Source organism: Chanos chanos, chromosome 2 (assembly GCF_902362185.1).
Source record: "Chanos chanos chromosome 2, fChaCha1.1, whole genome shotgun sequence".
Lineage (NCBI taxonomy): Eukaryota > Metazoa > Chordata > Actinopteri > Gonorynchiformes > Chanidae > Chanos > Chanos chanos.
This window is the reverse complement of record NC_044496.1, coordinates 32057418-32075157: the sequence shown is the minus strand read 5'-3', so window position 1 is coordinate 32075157 and position 17740 is coordinate 32057418. Positions and strand designations below refer to the sequence as shown.

The following is a 17740-nucleotide window of genomic DNA, read 5'->3' as shown; positions in this document are numbered from 1 at the left end:
GCGAGACCTTAAGAAAGCCGTAATGCCACCAAAACTTGAATGGAAAGAAATAAGGTCATCTCCCCACTGTTATTACGCTAGCAGATGTTTGTTTTATTAAAGATTAGCTGGCTATGTATTGCAGCAGTTAAGTAGAGATGCAGTTTCACATTGCATTGTCAACCATCATCTGTACATGCTCAACGACAAGAACTAAAAGTGACATACACTAAAATTTCCTTTAAGTTAGAAGAGGAATGCATCCACATGCACACACACACCCCACCCTGCGCTGTCTTCTTTTTTGAAAACCAAAATATGGTCACCCGAACTTAAATGAAATGCCTGCTATTTTGTTGTTCGTTTGTTTTGGAAAAAATTAAGAAAATTTTCACAGGCCACAAATATTGTCCAATCTTCATACAAATTGGCCTAGATTAGCACCCATTGTGTTTCTACCTTTTCTCCTTCCTCCTCTTTTTCTTTCTCTTCTGCCATTAGAGTCTATTGCAGCCCCTAGAACTGTATGGTAAAAAGTTGTGAAATTTGGCACATTCATTGGGGACAATTCCTCATTCTTTTCACCAAGTTTCATGTCCGCACTTCGAACGCTCTAGCGTCACCAACAGTTTCAATTTGGAGGTGCGTTTACACAATGCAACTTTTGTATGCCCAATTTTCAAAAGTGAGGTACCATTGCATTTCTTGGGTCAAGCGCAGTTCAACGCACCCAGTGATGTCAATTTCTGCCATACTGGATTTTCCGCCATAATGGATTTTTTAAAAAAAAGTTTCAAAAGTTTACACAGGCGCTATAATAGAAAAAAAACATGTTTTTGCTCATTACTCTTCACATTTTTGGTCTAATATAATAATTGTTATTTCAAGTCATGCCTTTTTTGATCCTGAGGTGTGGACATGTCAGCATGTCCTGTTCTCTGATCGTATTCGACAGCAAAGTTGCCAAACAGGAAGTATAGCCATAACTCAGCGACAGTTTGATGTATCAAAACCAGACTTGGTGCGTGGACTCAGGACCCCATTCTAAGGCGGCACAAAAAAATTGCAGCATAAATAACTGATTCACATGTCTGGTGATACCATGGTAGGTCCTCAGGCTAAGACATGGCAACTTGTCATGTCAGTCTATTTCTTGTGACCACCATATTCAATTTTTTTCAAAATGTTTCAAAATCTTTCACAGGCCACAAATTTCTTCCAAACTTTACCAAACGTGGCACAGATGAATGTCAGACCAAGCCTCACAAAACAGAAGGATTTTTGATTTTCGAAACCATTCGTCTGTCACTGCCAACCAAAGTTGGCAGCAATGCCACCAAACTGGAACTGAGGGTCTATTTCAGCAACAATAGACATAAATCTTTCTATCAGTGCTTACTGCCATACCTTTAACATGATCAGATCAAGTTCCCACACTGTAAAAAAAAAAAAAAAAAGTAAAAAAAACAGTAAAATGTCTGGCATCAAAAGTTGCCAAACAGTTCCCATAAAATTACAGCAAAGTACTATACATAATTCAACAATGAATTACTGTAAAATTGCAGCTTTTCCCTGTGGATATTCTTTGTAATTTAACAGCCAAATTTTAGTAAAATTACAAATTTTCTTTGTTGGAAAACATCTCCATTACTGACTGGTCAGTAATTTTATTGTGTGAATGCTTTAAGTCACTAATTCTCTGATGAATGACATTCAGTATTAAAATCTACTAATATTGATCATACAGAAGCGATTCTGTGTGTGTAGCACATTGTCTTGTTCTTGGTGCAGACAGATATTTCCTCACTTTTTTCCCTTTTTGGCTACTCTATAAACATCTAGTGGCTTGAGCATATTAACACAGTTGGCTGTAAAATTTTCTAAAATAAATTTTTGGTGTTGCCTGCATCCATATGATATATAAAGATATAAAAGATAAGACCAGTCAGTAATGGAGATGTTTTCTAACAATGAAAATTTGTATAGCTGCGACTGCAGAATTGCTGTTTGTATGCAGTTTCTTAAGGCACGATGAAACCTTTCAATGGCTCTATTGGCTGCCGGATAGTAGACTGACGTCCGGATATGATGTATGACCCGTGGCTCTGGGAACTCAGCAAAGACAGCAGAAGTGAACTGAGGCCCAATGACAATGGCAATGCATTCTGGGTTGCCGTGGCGACTGAAGACAGAAGTTAGAAACCTTATAAAATCAACAGCCGTAGCACTGTGGGAGGAAGCGAGCTCAGGCCACTTTGAGAAGTAATCTGTCAGTGTAATAGTAATAATACTGACAGCCAGGGACAGCTGTTTCAAATGGCCGAACAATATCAAGGTCCAGTTTCTTCCAAGGACCGTCAGAGAGTTGCACAGGCTGCAGGGAAGCAGGGTGAGTGAAGGTCATTTTATCATTAGACTGACAGGGAATACATGAAGATATACAGGCCTGAACCTGTAAGTCCATTCATGGCCACCAATAGCGGTCGAGCAGATGCTGTTTTGTATGTACAACCTGAGGTCACATTAAACAAATATTTTCCGTCGTGGAAAAAATCTGAGGATCATCCATCATTCTGACAGATTAGAAAACTGATGGCAACCTGCTGTAACATTAAGTAATTCACACCCCTGTCCAGTTGGTGGCAAGTGTGCATATTAATTAGGGATTGCATAGTCTTGTCTCTGATCCTACGTGCATAACTTCATTGTCTAGCTGGCTTTAGCATTGTTAGGCTATATCGCTACATGCTATTGCAAAATATTGCAGCTGCTGAGAGTATGAAGTTACTTTAAAAAGCCCAACAGTTGTGATGGTGTTGATAAATGAGTTAAAAAAAGAGGGATTGATGCAGTGGAGGATGAAGGACACACAAGTGATACTGCTATCGTGTATCAGCTAGTGGCAGCTAATGTTATGGGGCAAGCAAGTTGCAGCAAGTAGGTCAAGAGGGAGTACCGGGTTAAGTGGGAGCAAGAGTTCACACGGCTGAGGAGCAAAATGGCAGAATGTTCTGCAACATCTGTAGAGAAGTTAACTTGAGTAATGGATTTAATTGAGGGTGCACGACGATGGGCACACAGTGGCACAGTGGGTAGCGCAAGCAATAAGGTCCTGGGTTTGATTTCCGGCTGGGTGGCTAGGGTCCTTTCTGTGTGGAGTTTACATGTTCTCCCCATGTCTGCGTGGGTTTTCTCCGGGAGCTCCAGTTTCCTCCCACAGTCCAAAGACATGCAGGTCAGGCGAACTGGAGATACTAAATTGCCCTTAGGTGTGAATGTGTTGGTCTGTGCGTCTGCCCAGTGATGGACTGGAGACCTGTCCAGGGTTGCCCAATGAATGCTACAATAGGCTCCAGCACCTGCATGACCCTAATTAGGATAAGCAGCTTGGATAATGAGTGAATGAGAGTGAGTGCACAATGGTGCAGAAATCAGCATTGCGTTTCATGTGTTGACATGAAAAGTGACTGCACAGTCAGTGTCTCTGCTCATCTTTACTCTCCATGCCCTTATAAATTTTGAACTAAAATACGTCACAACAGTTAGGTCTGGCTCCAATAACAGCCTCTCCTTAATATGATGACTTATAAGGTGTTCCAGCAGTTGATCACAGGTCATCTAATCAGATTTATTATCAAAGTCACATTTAGCAGCAAGAGCACTCAAAGCAGCTACATAATGTGTTATGGTTTCATGTGGTGCTTGTAATCGCTTTCTGAATGCATGCCGCTCCACTACGATGTTAACTTTGGCGGTGAGGTGCTTCTCTAACACCGCGACAGCAGAGGCGTAAGTGTCACCTGTGTCTGGCAATGCGTAAAAGATCTGATGTCCCTTGGCTCCCAGGCAATGAAGTAACATTGCTGTTTTGCGGGCTTTGAGCCAGGTATTCTCTGTTGCATTTATCACCAATAAATAGTTGTTAAATTTGCGCAACTACAGGCATTGACAGGCATCGCCAGTTCTCCCAGGCAGGGCAAAAACATTGTGGGTGCAGGAACATTTACAGACATTTTGTTAGCAAATCAGCAATAAAATAAAAGAGTTGTGATGTTTATTTATTACGATGTTTACTGCGAACGACAAGCGTCAGCGTACATAGCCACCATCATATCACATTCTTCTTCTACCCGTCTCAACACAGATCACTCTCTTCATCAGTCTCCAGTTCCTCCTAATGTTGGCTTACAACATAAGCCAACATTACAGGATTCAACAACACCTACATATGTTGGGTCACTCATTAGTATATATGTTCCATCTCACACAGTATGGCAATGAGGGAACTGTTTGGTGATTCCACCACCACACAGTAGAGAGTCTCAAGCTGGCCTCTTCTCAAGTGTGGTTCTTTAATGATTGAATGAATTATCCAATTCCACCCAACCTGCAAACTCCCTCACAACCTTCAGTGAGCACCTAACTCTTACCACTACAGCTACAAACAAATCTACTGTGTTACAAGTGACCCCTTCCTACTAACTGATGAAATGAAACATGTCTCAAATGACATATGTTCCACTGTGCTACTTGTTTTAGTCGTGTCACATTCAGTTTGAGCAAAATCTGTAAGACTTAAAACATCTTGTTTAGAAGGAGACATGCAGTGCTCTTTTGTGATTTGAAATATTCCTGTAAGGAATAACTTGTTTTAGTTGTGAAATGATCGCTTTGAGCAAAACAGTGAGAGCCGAAACAACAATTTGAGAGAGCATTGAGTACACAAGTATTTTCTTTTGTTGTTGTTGTTGTTGTTTTGTATGTCTCAGTGTATTCTTGAGAGCAGTAACTTCTATTAGTTTTAAAACATTCATTTGTCACAAATGCATTGAAATTCTTGTGGTGAGTGAATGTAAGTGAGAGGAGTCTGTTTGGTGATGCATGGAGAAGAAAATGACTATTTGGTTTGTTTGGGAACAAAATGACTATTTGGTTTGGTTGGGAACAAAATGACTATTTGGTTTTGTTGGCATGCTATTGTTTGCAGCTGTTGTGGGTGTGTGTGTGTGTGCGTGCGTGTGTGTCTGTATGTGTGTGTTTGTGAGAGAGGAATTTGCAGAATAATTTTTCACTTAAAAAGCTAATTTTGAGCAAAACAGTAAAACCAGCAAAACTAAGTGAGGAAGTATGCAATTCTGTTATTATCAGAAGTTCATATGTTTGTTATTTGCAGTATTCCTGTTTGAGGCATAACTTCTTTAAATTGTAAAACAGTCATTTTTAGGAAAAACATTGAAACCTGCAAGAACTATGTCAGAATACATCCATTTCACCATGAGAAATGCCTTTCACTTTGAGACATCTGGAAATTTTTGTAAAAATAGAAAGAGAAACCCTTTCCACTATAAAACAGTAATGTTCATCAAAACATCTAAATTTGCAACAGCTAAGCAAGAACACATCCAACTGACAAACACTTTTCTTATGATTTGCAGAATTCTAGAAAGGACAAATTGTTTTCAATGTAAAACATCAATATTGAGCAAACATATCAAAATCTGGAACAGCTAAGTGAGAAAGCATCAGTTTAGAAGGAGAACTGCTTTTCACTGTAAACTGTTCTGTACAATTCAGAGGACAAAGAGATTTTTGTATGATTTTCAGTGTTCCTGTAAAGCGTAATTCCTTTTAGTCGTAAAACATTATTTTTGGGCAAAAACTGTAGAAACGGAATGCATAAGTGAGAAAACATCACATTTACGGAGAGTCTGTTTTCTGTGTGTGAATTACAATATTCCTTTATAGAATGACTTATTTTACCTTTGAAAGCTTCACTTTGAGAAAAAGTAGTGAAACTTGCAACGACTAAGTGAGAAATCATCCATTAAGAAGGAGAAGCATGGTTCTGTTATCTGATTTGCAGTATTCCTGTGAGGAACATCATGTTTGACCTGAAAAACATTTTGTTAGAGGCAGTTACATAACAAAATGCAAATGGTATCAAAACAATTAACTCTTATAACAATGCAATATGAGAGCATGCTCAGTGTGACAGAGGGCTCTGTCTCAGGCCGTGAGTGGCGTCTTTTCCCCCCAAACTAACCACTTTTCCCTAGTTGTACAGTGTTTGTTCGTGTTTGTGTCCCTAGTTGTACAGTGTTCGTTCGTGTTTGTGCCCTGTTTCATGTACATCATTCATACATATCAATAATGCACATATTCCAATAACATATTGCGCTAGCTTCGAGGGTGCACACTCGAAGCACGCAGCAGGTTACCCGGTTTCATACACAGAAACATTTCCAATTCACGTCCACAATCTTACAGTTTAAAGCACCCTACAAACACACCCAATTACACCTAAATGTTTGTTGGTTTTACTGTTATTGTCTTTATCAGTTTACACTCACACACAATTACCCCGTTAAATGTTTGTCCCGTCTTTATTATACATGTCACTTGGTTTGAACGTTCTTATTGCATTGTAATGTTTGTTGGTTGTCGTGTCTCCCTCTTCTCTGTTTGTCCGTCCGTTTGGTGCAGTAGCATAGGACTACCGGTGCAGGGGAGGACCAAACAGAACCGTAGGAACGCAATTTCGTTTATTTGGTTTAGCCGGAGTGGCGCATGCGTGATGCACAAGGGGGAAGGGGCCACTCCAGCGAAAAGGGGTTTTTACGTATGTGATGATCGGCTGTTACTAGCCAGAACTAGTAAAAGATAAAACATTACTGTGGAGTGAAAAATTTGTGTTTGTGATTTTGTATATGTACTGGAGAGGATAATTAATTGCCATCTTATTTTAAGTCAACAAAAGGAAGCTGGTATGTTCCGAGGGGAGGGGCTTACAGTACAAAAGGGGGTTTTTCATCATTGTAGGTTGAGGGAGTCAGGAGTACAGAGAGTAGCTGTGTGGTGTATTGAGGTGAGTTTTTTTTGAGAATTGAAAGTAGCGATTTGTTTGTTTATTTATTTGTTAATCTATCTTTTTTTGTTAGTTTGTTTGTTTTGTTTTGTTTTTTCTTGTAAATATATATATATATATATATATTTATATATATATACACACACACATATTTTTCTCACTGTACATATTTGCCATTTTGGACATTTTTTTTTTCACTTTTCTTCACTTTGGTTGGGACCATTTTTGTTTACACTGTAAATAAAACACCTTGCACTTACGTGCTAGTTGCAGCGGAGCCATTTTTTTGTTTGTTTTTGGTGCGTTTCGGGCAACCCGAACCCCTGTTCGGCTTCACCCTGCCACACTCAGTTTCTGAGTAAGACACAACTGTGAGTGTGCGTGGTGACATTACTAGAACTACACAACAATGGTAAAATGAAAGTTGTTTGAAACAATTAACATTTCTTGTAACAGTTGAGCACATTAGAGGACAGGAGCACATTTGTGTGCATTAGAGTGTAACGGTAGCAAGCGAGTAGAGTGCTGCGCAGTGAGTATACCTCACCCCCCCGACACTTTAAGATGTGTACTAGTGATCAATGCTAGTGCCTGTGGGTTTTAGCTTTCTTGCTAGCACGCTCGCCTCCCATCCCGAGGGTCGCCGGTTCGAGCCCAGTGGTAAATACAACGCAGAGTGGTAACAATGACAGACATGAACAGAAAATGCAAGCAACAGTATAGAATAAACAACTGATGCTCTCAGATACAATGATTGTGTGCCTAAGTACAGGGGTGTGTGAAAGAGAACTGCACAACCACTGCTGAAAGAAACAAAGTTGACAGCCATCTGTATTCTTAAGAGCAGTTTGTTCTGTAGTTCATGAACTCTTATAGAGCATGTGTCCCTACCAATGTTTATCATCACTTCTGGATGACCTCATATGTGTACCTTAGCTTCTTGGGATAACTGATGGTTAAGGTATAAAGAAGACCAGTAAGAATAGTAAAAGTATTTAGCACATCCCCCCGATCCTGAAGAATGATTTGCTCCTCCAAAACATAGGCTTTAGCAATAATTTTCTTGAGGAGAAGGCTTGGAGGATTTTCTCTGTTACTGCCAAGAGCCCAACATTTGTCCCTTATAACTTCTTGTTTTCATCATCAGTTAATCAGAGAGGAAAGATAAAAAATTACAATAGGACACAAAACACAGCCTCCGAATACATGTGTTGGTTAACAGTGAATTCTCCATAGACTGAGATGTCAAATGAAATGAAGTAACAGTATTATAACAGCTTTTTCTAGAAATGGAGAAAAAAAAACAGTGATACTGTTAAACATCTCAAAAGTGAATGATTTGGCACTTCATTAGGATCACTGAGGTCTGAAACATAACTAATAACTTGCATGTCACATATTTTAGTGTGACAATCTCATCAACAAAGTGGTTCCAACCATCTGTGTAAGCTGCTATACTCCATTTAAAGACTTACTATTACATAATCCTGTTGGACTCCAGGCTGTTTTCACACCAGACTCAGTGGTAGAGTTTTTTCATGAACAGTAATCTGGTGTTTCATACTGTAATGGTCACCCATTAAAATATATATAAATATATATGTTTTAATATGTCTATTTTTTTTTTTCGTTCCTTCCTTGTGTTCTCATTTAAATGTCTGTTTATAAAATTGTCATAATAATAAACAGACAGTCGGAGGATGGGACTTTCAGACAGCGAGCATTAAAAGAAAAAACACGGGAAAAGGACTAAGGTCCCATCTATTGGCCTGCCAATCAGTTGGAGGTGTTGGTGGGATGGGACAATTTTTTTTAGGTACTGCCAGCAGGTTAGGTTGGGAGGAGGCAGAAGCGGCACAGGCGAGAGGCGGCATCACCTTTTGATCATTGTTGGACAACAACTGTGTTGATACGTGTCGCACATGAGAAGGATTACTGTTTTTGTTGGCGTGGACGCACACAATCGGTCTTTTTCCACCTTTTGGTCATTTTTTTCCTCTGTTACCCTTTTGTGGGGCAAAAATCCTGGAAGCGGTTGCCAACTTGTACAGACGGGTGAGACGCGGGGTTTTTTAAACAGGACCGCCGTGTCCCATTCGGAGAGGTGTAAGCGTATCATTGGTCGGTACGCTGCCGCGAGTGAAACTATTAAAAAGACCTGTGCGCTTTGCGAAGCTGGGACGTTCGATGTATATAGTGGACTTCTTGGTGGGGATCTGTGGGATTGTATATAATGTAAATCATGAATTTTTTGTTGGGGAATTGTGTTGTTTGATTGTATGGTGATGTCTGTTTGTCTATCCAGTGCACTTTATAAATAACGTGCGCAGTCTTTGGTACGCTCTTTTTTCTTTCTTTCGGGATAAATGTATGGTGGGGGATTAATTCGATTCTGTTATAAATACGGACAGTTCAACGGAGGTTTGTGTGTATAGTAATATGTATTGTGTCCTTACTGTGATCTTAAAGAGGACGGCATAGTTTTTTTTATCGCCAGCAGCTGTAGTATAGGCAAATAGTCCGCCCAGACCTTTTATGCGTTTGTAGCCCCTTTCTATTCTGAGAAATAGAGAGCGTTCGTTACAATACTGAGATCGTTATGTGGTTCAACAATATTATTCACTTACTGTATGCTGCAATGTAATTCTATGCTGTAAAAGCAACCCATGCTTTCCAGGAAAGGATACTAACCTGTCTTTCTGCAAACAAAGAAGGCCACCTGCTCTTCACATCTTTGAATACAGGCTCATTCTCAATCACTTTCTATCACCTCAAGGAAAAATGTGCTGTCCATAAGCACACCAACTTGGCTCCAGTTCACCTTGCTTTTCTATACTCCAAAGTACTTCTCTCAACTTCAAGACAATTAGAATTTTTTCCTTTAGGAAAGCCTGGCAGAAAATTTACCTCTGACTTTTTGTTTTATTGTTTTGGCTTCATTCCCCAATGCCGACCTCTTCTGGCTCTTCACAGTGAGCTCTGAACAACCAGCAATGTACAGCCAATACCTAAAATTTCCCATTTTAAACTTTAGGTTGATGTTAAATCATACCAGCCAAAAGCAGATCCAGGCTCTTTCAATCATGGGTGCTTCTCTGTCAGGGCTTTTGCAACAATGTCCTATTTTCCTCTCCTTTTGGATGCATCTTGATGGCATAGATGGTTCCACCAGCTTATCAAGGAAACAAACACTGCATAGTATGTCATTACCTAAAGCAAGTGGTAAATTGATACATTTATTAAGATTTTTACAAAGAGATATACAATTGAAATATTAATGCTGCATCTCAGTAGAAAAGCCCTTGGAGAGAAAAATGTGCTCCTGTCCTTGACAAAAGTATTAGAGGATGGAAGGAAATATTTAGATATTTTATCAATAAATGCAGCAGGGGAGATGGGGAATACGGCAATTTTACACGTAAAAATGAAAGAGGACTTGTTTGCTGAGGTGCCTGAGTTTTACAGAGAAGTCTTTAGGGTGCAGGGGAATTTTTAGAGAATATTTAGCATGAAAGAGAGGAGCTGACTCTTGAAGTCATCATTCCTAAATTCACAAATTTTGATTCGATGATAAATAGCTGTGTACATTAAGAGCTGGTTACATGCAGGAGTTTATTATAGCAGATTAAGGATGTTTTACATGAGAAACAACCTGGGGTTTTGCCCACAGAGACAAAGGTGATGAGGTTCAAAGTAAAGTAGCAGTTCAGAGTTCAGTAAAAGCGATACCAGCATATTGGGTTAAAAGAATTGAGGGAAATGAGAAAGATGAGTAAAAGGAATTGACTGGGATGTATTTTAAAATGAAAGATGACAAAATCTCTTTTATACTCAGTTTTTAGAGTTAAAGCACGGGTAGAACCCAGGTCCAATGAATACTGTGCCACGTGTGGGGAAAAAAGGGTGGTTGAAATTTAAGACTATATTTAGAGAATTTTCTTTTTCTTTCTCTGAGAACATCAGTCTTCTCAGAACCATCTCACTGCTAAGCGTAGAAGGCAAGGTATTTTTCAGTATCGTGTCACGACGACTAACCAAGATCATTCTGAAGAATAACTATATTGACACCTCCATACAGAAGGGTGGGATCCCTGGAGTGCCTGGGTGTCTGAAACACACTGGTGTGGTCACACGGCTTATCAGGGAGGCACACGAAAGCAAGGGAGACCTGACTGTGTTGTGGCTGTACCTTACAAACACGTACGGATCCATACCACACAAACTCGTTGAGCTTGCCCTACATCGACACCATATACCCTGTAAAATCAAGGACCTTATTCTGGACTATTATGGTAACTTCAGGCTAAGAGTCACTTCTGGGTCTGGTACATCAGACTGGCATCGGCTTGAGAAAGGCATTATAACAGGCTGCACCATCTCAGTCATCCTTTTCGCCCTTGCCATGAACATGATCGTCAAGGCAGCAGAGGTATAATGCAGGGGCCAATTTGACCAAGACTGGAGTGAGACAGCCCCCAATAAGAGCATTTATGGACCTCACTGTCACTACAACATCTGTCCCAGCCAGCAGGTGTATACTCCAAGGCCTAGAGAAGCTCATCACCTGGGCAAGGATGAGCTTCAAACCAACAAAATCAAGGTCTCTAGTGCTGAACAGGGGAAAAATTGGTCAAGTTCCAGTTCTCACTGGCCGAAGCCATCATCCCATCCATTACAGAGCAGCCAGTCAAGAGCCTTGAGAAGATCTGTGACTGCAGCTTAAAAGACACTGCTTCCTTTCAGAAAACCAGCAAAGACCTCGAGGCCTGGCTAACCAAGGTGGACAAAACAGGCCTGCTGGGGAGGTTAAAGGCCTGGATTTACCAGCATTCAATACTACCCCGGATCCTGTGGCCTCTGTTGGTGTATGCAGTGCCCATAACAACAGTCGAGGCCCTGGAGAGGACAATCAACAGCTACTTGCGAAGGTGGCTAGGTCTACCTTGCAGTCTGAACAGTGCTGCCCTGTATGGTACCAGTAACATCTTGCAGCTCCCGATCAGTGGCATTGCTGAACAATTCATAGTGACACGAACACGGGAAGCTCTCCAGTACAGAGAATCCAGGGATCCAAAAGTGGCATCTGCCGGCATCCAGTTCCAAACAGGCAGGAAATGGAGCGCAGGCAAATCCCTGGAGGTGGTTGAGTCACGACTGAAGCAGAAGGCATTGGTAGGGTCCATAGCTACAGGGCATGCAGGCATAGGCTACTTCCCGGTGACCAGGGTCAACAACATCCAGGGCAAAGAGCGACAACATCTTGTCCAGGAGGAAGTGCGGGCAGGAGTGGAGGAGGTACGATGGGACAGCAAGGAGTGTGGACTAGATGGGAAAATGTACTGCAAAGAAAGATCACCTGGTCCAACATCTGGCAAGCAGACTTCCATTGCATCAGTTTCTTGGGCCAAGCTGTCTACAACGTCCTACCAAGCCCAGCAAACCTTCACGTCTGGGGCAAAAGTGAGATGCCTTCCTGCCCTCATTCTCCGGGAAGAGGATCCTGGAACACCTCCTTAGCAGCTGCCCAAAAGCCCTTGGAGATGGGCACTATCGCTGGCGCCATGATCAAGTGCTCCAGGCAGTAGCTGAGAGTGTAGCCACAGCCATCAGCACCAGCAAGGGCCACCACAAGCCAAAGACTACCACGTTCCTCAGAGCCGGAGAGAAGCCCCACCAACAACCCAGAGCAGAGTCCAGCCTCCTCACCACTGCCGTCGACTGGCAACTGGCGAGGGGGGTAAACAGCTGAAGTTCCCAGCCCAGATAACAACAACACAGCTTTGTCCAGACATGATCGTTGTCTCAGAGTCCACCAAGCAATTGATCATGCTGGAACTCACAGTGCCCTGGGAAGAGTGCATGGATGAGGCAAACAAGAGGAAGCGCACAAAACACCAGGGGCTTGTGGAAGAGTGCAGAAGGCAGGGCTGGCGAACTCGCTGTGAGCCTGTGGAGGTGGGCTGCTGAGGATTTGCAGGGCGTTCACTCTGCAAAGCATTTACATTACTTGGCATCACCAGGGAGGCAAAGAGGTAGGCCATTAGATCTGCTACTGAAGCTGCCGAGAAAGCCACAGGGTGGCTTTGGATCATGAGGGCAGATCTGTGGTCGAATGCTGCTGGGACGCAAGCTGGGGTCTGATCAAGCGAGGGTGTCTGATGTTGAAAGACCCGAAACACCCAATGACCCCAGGTTATATCACTGATGATGCGTCTCAGCGCATCTGTAAGATGTATCTTTTATCTCTTTCTTTCTTTCTTTTGTAGGTACAATTGCAATCCTAACACAGGGACACCAAAAGATGTAGGTGTGATAGGATTAATAAATCAGTCTCATAAAAATCAGTCTCTTATAATTTATTAACCATTAATTTGGGTGTTCAATATTTTATAATTAAACAACCAAGATTAATGGAATAAGCTAGCTGTAACACTGTGCTACAGTCTTAGAGAGTATTACAATTACACTACTAAATCCATAACACTCATGGACAACAAGGTTGATGAAGGTAATTGGGAGTACTTTGATGGCAGAGGTTGGCATTCAGTGAATGCTGCGGCAGAAACAGACAGGACAACAGTTCATTTCAAAGATACTATTTATTAACATAATCAATACTACTTGGCAAACTAATACTGATATGGTACAATCAATAATCAGCAGCAAATAGAATGATCAAAGGGTAAATGGTAATATAATGGTGATGAGTCTATGTACAAGTATTCAGTGTATGACTGAATGAGTGTTAGACCAGAGATACGTGAGTGTGTGTGTGTGTGTGTGTGTGAGAGAGAGAGAGAGAGAGAGAGAGAGAGAGAGAGAGAGAGCGTGCGTGTATGTGGGTGTGTGCCCAGCTGCGCACTGAAGAGAGAGGGAGAAGTTCTTTGGAGAGAGGCTGTGCGCAGGCGCACAGAAAAGAGGAGGAGGAGCGAGGGAGAGAGGCTGTGCGCAGGCGCACAGGCAATAGGTATGCGTGGTATGAGGATGTTGTGCGCAAGCATGTGTGCTAGGCACCAACTAGAGTGGGGATGAGCAACGAGAAGAAGAATTCAAATAACAACACTTCCTTCACGTTAACTGCATATAATCTTAATACTAAAGTGTGCCCTGATGCCAGCCTTACTTTGAATAGCTCATTGCGTGGCGACCGAAGATGCGTCAGGTGACCTGATGAGCAGTGCGATTCACAGGTCCAGGGAGAAGTCCCTTTCCTTGTCACTTGAAGACCTTCAGGGCTCGGTGGCCCGTACGATGATCTTGAAGGGTTCTTGATTTAGTTCATCGACGTTTAAAGAAATAAAAAGGGATCCGGTCACCTTTCTTCCGTCGAATATTGTGTGCGTTACAGTGTAATTAGCCGGTTGAAGTTAAAGTTGCAACTGCGCGAGAGAAAGTACATTAAAACTTTGGCCGTACAAATATCTCGCTTCATTGTTACTTTGTCCTTTTCTTCGACAGAGAAACAGTGTCTCTTTATCCCGATAGGATCACTTGCCCGAGAAATCCAATGCCAGGGAGTAACGGAGTCTCTGTATGCAGGCAGGAACACCCGCTAGAGACACCCGCTGCTAGCGAGCTGCTGCTTATTATGCAATTTTGGTAATTAGACATAACAATGGGTACTAAAATTCATTGCGTGAATGTTCTCATTTTTGTGGAATACATAGATAGAGAAAATCAGTCTCATTAATGTCACTTCTTTATTAACAATGCAGACAGTACAATCACTAGCTGTATAGCTAACGTTATCAATCTATATTTAGAAATTGAAATGTACACATTAATTAAAAATTAAGCGGTACATTGTTTAACTTTACTCACTAAACCAGTGCTTAAAAGTTAGTAACATAACTCTTGGAACGACGAATAGTCCAGAATCTTGAGAGTGCAGGGTGTGAGGGGGGTTATAGGGTGTAATTAAGTCATAAAGGTAGGCAGGAGCAAGCCCATGTAAAATTTTATATGTTAATAAGAGGACCTTAAAATCTGCCCTTGCATGAACTGAAAGCCAATGAAGGGAAGCCGGGACAGGTGTAATGTGATCAAACTTCGTTGTTCTGGTCAGAAGTCTGGCAGCAGCATTTTGGAGCAGCTGAGGACTTTTGGTACTAGAGGCAGGCAGGCCAGAGTACAGAACATTACAGTAATCAAGACCAGACGTGACGAATGCGTGAACAATGGTTTCTGCATCAGCCATACTTAGAAAGGGCCTAATTTTAGCGATATTAAGGAGGTGATAAAAGGCAGTTTTGGTTGTGTTCTTGATATGAGTGACTAGCAAGAGACTAGAGTCAAAAATTATACTAAGGTTTAAGCTGAAGAGTTTTGAGAGATGATGCAGTTGTCAAAATTTAGGGTAAGATCAATAAAAAGATGCTTATTCGTAGTGGGACCAGTGACCAGCATTTCAGTCTTGCCTGCGTTAAGCATCAGGAAATTTGAAGACATCCAACCCTTAATAGCACAAAGACATGCCTCAAGGCTAGTGAATTCAGAGTGTTCATTGTGCTGGATAGGTAAAAAAAATTGAGTATCGTCAGCATAACAATGGAAGTTAATGTTGAAACTATAAGTAATGTCACTCTAAGGGAGCACGTAAATAGAGAATAGAAGAGGGCCAAGGACTGATCCCTGAGGGACACCATAGTTAAGCTTACAGTATTCAGAAGTCACATTATTATAGTGGACACACTGCTTTCTCTCAGAGAGATAAAATTTAAACCAAGAGAGCGCCAGGCCATGAATGCCAATTTGATTTTCCAGGCGCTTTAACAACATAGTGTGATCGACAGTGTCAAATGCCGAACTCAGATCAAGCAGAATAAGAAGAGAAGTAGCACTAGCATCCATGACTAATAAACCCTACTCTAGTAAGCATGGTTTCAGTAGAGTGAAAACACCTGAAGCCTGGCTGAAATATTTCAAAGGACATATGGGCTATTAGCTGAGCAGCTACAATTTTTCCAATATCAGATCACTTTTACATAAGGTGTTGCTGGTTAGTGACTTGATCAGTGATCTTAGCCTGGACATGATGGGTTTGTGTGAAACTTGGTTAAAGCCAGACATTTTTCTCCCTTTGAAGCTTCACCCCCTAACTATTCCTTTTCCTATGCTGCTAGGGCTTTAGGGTCAAGCTTCTGTTTTTTTAAGTAAAGGCCTGATCACATGGCGGCACCCACTGGTTAATGTTGACGTTGGAGGCTTACCATGGGGGGTACTTCAAGAAGCGGGTTTAGTGAAAACTCTGAGTTTGTTAACCCTGAGATGAGGGAAACTCTGGGTTTTCCGCTTCAGAAAGCGAGGTAACTCAAACTCTGGCTCAGTTACCGCAGTAACTGACTCTGTGAACCTAACCTGCTCGCTGGCAGGTTTTCTTCAACAAATCCCGAGTTTCTCTCTAGCTCCTCCCTCCGACTGAACCTGAAGCATTTGTAAAACATGGCGTCTCCTTTCGTCGCTAACCCGATCGGTGTTGAAACCAAATTAATTCGCATAGCCTTATGTCGGGAGAAGTTTTTGAGACCCCAATTAGATGTATTATCATTCCCTGATGACTACGTAATCGAGCGTTACCGTTTTTCATCACAATCTATCATTTATCCGAACAACGGCCTACATATTACACACCGTGGACTTCTTGCTCTCAGATCGGAGTAAGTTCTTTGCTCTTCATTTTTATTTCTGCCGACGGGAGTTTCCTTTATCACACTGGCGACGCCGAATATATCGGGAAAGCAACTGTTTGTAGAGCCGTAAAAAGTGTCCCTTGTACTTAAACGGCTACTGCACATTTTCCTAGTGTCAGACCTCTAAGGACCATCAAAGAGGAATTACACAGGATTGCAGGCGACTGATGTAGAATCATTCAGTTAAAGGTAACGATATTTTAAATTATATCGTGTTCATGACATTCTGCTGCGACCTCAGACTGGGATCAATCGTTAGTTTTTATGTTGCAGCGTTTCTCAGTGTCATGGGCTGCATCGATGGCACACAGATCCCTATCACTGCTCCTTCAGTTAATGAAGTTGACTATGTGAATAGGAAGTCTTTCCACAACATTAATGTGCAGGTACACTGACTATTGTCTTACAATAACAAAGACTATACATCACAATATACTGCAACTAATGTATCTCATTCTCTGCACTGTCAAGATCATATGTGATGCAGTGCACTTTATCACAAATGTTGAAGCCAGTGGCCCAGCTCTGTGCATGATATACGAATGTATCATTAGTGTACCCTGAGCAACGGATTTGCACATGGTAAGTAAAGCTTTGCACAAATATCATTCCCTTGTCTCCCTCTTTTAACACCCTTAAAATGTATCCACTGTATAATTACAGGAGAGTTTGATGGCCACCTGCTTGGTGACAGAGAGTACCCATGCCAGCCCTCTCTGCTGAGCCCTTACCCTGACCCTGAGCTGGGCCCCCAACAACGTTCCAGTGTGGCCCACTGCAGGACTAAAGCCTGGGTTGAGATGACAATAGGTATGCTCAAAGCCCGGCTCCAGTGTCTGCGTAAACTCAGGCTAACCCCAGAGATGGCGTGTGACATTATTTTGCCATGTGTTGTTCTCCATAATAATATTGCCACAATTAGAGGAGAGCAGCACCCTGCCGCACAAATGAACGATCCTGAGGAAGACAGTCCCATCCACCCTGCAGATGTCCTGGATGGAGGAGCCATCTGAGAGAATTTGCCAAAAACATTTCACAGATTAAGACACCACCACCCCCAGCAGTCAAATAAAGAAAAATCAGTCACATTTTATTTGGTCTTCTTTATTTCCTACAAATGCAACTACTGTATTTAGATTGTTCCAACAATTAACAATTCACCTGTGACCACCCACCTCTAACTGCTGTTCCAGTAATTGAATTTCAA

General features: G+C 41.7%; 1 pseudogene; it reads left to right on the top strand.

Annotated features, from left to right (window-relative positions):
* LOC115804745 (uncharacterized) overlaps positions 1-12880 on the top strand; it is a 37137-nt pseudogene extending 24257 nt beyond the window's left edge.
* Positions 12881-17740: the final 4860 nt, after the last annotated feature.